The 3,129-nt window shown below is 37.6% G+C and overlaps 1 protein-coding gene across 1 annotated transcript in view; it reads left to right on the top strand.

Moving 5' to 3' along the window:
- Positions 1–1,235: 1,235 nt before the first annotated feature.
- LOC107721350 (zinc finger and BTB domain-containing protein 2-like) overlaps positions 1,236–3,129 on the top strand; it is a 16,051-nt gene continuing 14,157 nt past the window's right edge. The window contains exon 1 of the mRNA XM_016529322.1: positions 1,236–1,767. The gene's annotated coding sequence lies outside the window, so the exon portion shown is untranslated. The remainder of the gene's footprint in view (positions 1,768–3,129) is intronic.

Genomic DNA, 3,129 nt, shown 5'->3' with positions numbered 1-3,129 from the left:
CAGCAGCAATTCTGACTAAACCATATTTAATGATGCTAATGTGATTTTCGGAAATTGGAAACAGAAACCATAGTCCCAGATGCCTTTATCTCCCCACCAGACCCACATGGCCCTAACACACAGCTTACTCTCTGTATGGAGACACCACCCCCCAACTTCCCTTTCCTTGTTCTTTTTTTTGCAAACCCGAAGCTGGCATCCTCATTTTGCATTGTTAAACTTCCAGGCTGTTGTAGACTAGTCTTAATATATTTTCTTGGCATTTTCTTACAATTCTTGTATGTATTAGTTCATTTTATTACCCCGTGTTATTCATTTCCTGATATCTCTAGCAGGCCTGGTCAAGCCAGCTCACAACCTGTTCTCCTTAGTGTAGTGAAAGCTTAGAAACTATGGACACAAGCCAAGTAAAAAGGAAAATATTATTATTATTTTAAACCATGTCCAGCTTCACTTGAATTGTTCAGAATGGAACCAATGCAATGATTTTCACAGTCTAATGATTCTTAAAAAAGATTTTAGGGAAATGTAATTCCTTTTACAACAAAATGTAGCTATTCAAAGGCTAAATGCATTTAAATCACTATAACTAAAATATAGCTAATGAAAAAAAAAACATGGAAAATGCCCTATCAAAGGTAAGGATGATCCTAGTAGTTACTTTTAATTCACATTAAAATAAATTAATTGATTACTGAGAACATAAAAAAGGATAGTTGTTCTGGGACTAAAAGGAAATGTTTTTATTCGGCATATTTATAATTGATTTTATTGTGGTATAAAGATTTAAAACAAGTATCTTTTTTTATCTTTTAAAGACTTCAGTGAAAGTGAAAAAATAAATAAAATAAAATACCAAAATAAATGTTTAATAACATTTGTTGCAAATACAGAAAAACACAGAAAAACTTAACCTGCAAATATTTAATTTCTAAATAAAAAACCCAGCCCAGTCAGTCAAATTATTTTTAATTTTGTGATTTATTTAATATTTAAAATTAAGTCACATATTTATTAATTTACTAATTAATGAGTGAATTAATAAATAAACGTTATATTTGTGTATCGTTATTTATTTCAATATGTATTAAAAGTTTTTATATATTTATATCGTTTTCACCCAAAGGATACGTGAATAAATATATATTGTTGAAAATACGTTTAATACTGATTATATGCATTTAAACCAATAATAAGCCTCATTAAGTTTATTGCATCCTGTGGGTGTGAAATCATCGCGCTCCAAATAATACGCGCATTTCTCGTGAGCCCATTTCTCTTGGCTGTAAAAGTGCAGTCTGTCAACTGAAACGCAAATAGCCCTTCTGCGTGTATCTGTCTCGACACGTTATCTTCATGTGGGGGTGGGTAGCGTGACCTACGGCAATCCAACTCCACTAAAATCCGTTTATGTGTAACGTTCACCAACGATCGTCGCCCCTGAATGATTGCTCAACATTCATCTCCGCCGCACCGTGAACACATGAGGAGAACGACACCCGTAACGTTCACCAGTGCACTCATTTGGCGGCTTTTAGCGCCAAAGACCGTTTGTTTTGGCATCCCAGGGAAGTGAGTTTTACAACCGCTGTTTTTAAGCCCTTTTAGACAGTCATGTGATTGTAACGTAACCCGACCGGAAAACACCGACGACCATCGCCGCCAATGCTGCGTTTGAGAGGAACAGAGCAGCTGCGAGCCCAACGGACAAGTCCCCCGGTAACAGACAACAACTCACCCAACTCCACACACTCAAGCGGAGGAAAGGTAACGTTAACTTACGTGTGTGTTTACACCCATCAACCTTTATCATTTACCGCTTAATTTCTGTATTTGTTGTTTTTCGTTTAGTTTATTTATTCGGTGACCACCCCTTCCCTCCGTGTGTGTATGTATGTATGTGTGTGTGTGTGTGTGTGTGTGTGTGTGTGTGTGTCCGTTTCACGAAGCTCCGTTTATTTTTGCTTCTCGTGCCTGATGCTCGCTAAGCTCCGTTCTGGGTTTATATCGCTGTTATTGTTGTGAATTTTCAGCTATATTCATGATAAGGTCGTTGGATCATGTGCTGATCGAGCAGGGAGCGTTTGCGCGTTATCGTATCAGTCATCACGTTTCAGTTTTTGACGGTTTATTTTCTATTTGCGAAGAAAAACAGATTGCGGAAGTGGTCGGTCTCTGCGGGAGATCTGTCTGTTCCACGTGTCTCCGTAGTGGGAGGAGCTAGTTTACAAACCCACAATGAGAACAAGTCGAAGCTGTGGCGAATACTTTGGAACTGAAGTTAGACGTGTTATCTCTGTGTGTGTGTGTGTGTGTGTGTGTGTGGAACTGCAAAGCTATATATTTATATTTAGGTACCAGGAAACATAAAATCTGTCATGTCACTGTTTCTACAAATTTCGATGGTTGCTGAATGCTGGGTGACTCAATAAAGCTTCACTCAAGAAGTTTATCTAATTCAAATCGTTTTGCACGAAAGTAATTTAACAGACTTTAATTATATTAGAAATTCTGACATTTCAGTCTACTAGAAAAGGCTGTTTTATTCTACTTCCTTATAGGTGCTGCCCTGTTGACATCACATGACCACATGCAATGAACAGCAGTGGACAACAGTCTTTCTGGAACTAAAAACCCCATGCATTTTTTCTCCATGTGGGAAATTATCTTTAGCAATAACTTATAAATCTCTACTGTGAGCTATGTTTTTTTTTTTTTAAATAATCCTATAAATAAACATCAGGTCAACAACGGAAATACCCACCAATCAGAGAATTGCTTACAGAGAAATACTTAAAGGTGACATAATGAAAATCTGACTTTTCCAGGTTTTAAGTGCTATAATCAGGTCCCGGTGCATCTACCAAACAAGGAAACGTGAAAAAGATTAACCCAGTAACTTTGTTTTGGTAAGCCTTTTTCTGCAAGCGTCTGAGAAAACGAGTGCGTCTGATTTCGCTCCCTTGGTGACGTTGCAAAGGGATCTCATAATATTACCGCCCCTTAATCTGTAAATTTCCACCCACGGCGTCGTCATTTTGATTTCGCAAGCGACAACGGTGTACTAGTTCTAATGCCATGGCGAAAGTTTGAGCAAAACATGCTAACTGTTCTGCCTTTGGCTGCACA

Source organism: Sinocyclocheilus rhinocerous, unplaced genomic scaffold (genome assembly GCF_001515625.1).
Source record: "Sinocyclocheilus rhinocerous isolate Xijiao unplaced genomic scaffold, SAMN03320098_v1.1 scaffold271, whole genome shotgun sequence".
Lineage (NCBI taxonomy): Eukaryota > Metazoa > Chordata > Actinopteri > Cypriniformes > Cyprinidae > Sinocyclocheilus > Sinocyclocheilus rhinocerous.
This window is presented reverse-complemented; position numbering and strand designations above follow the sequence as displayed.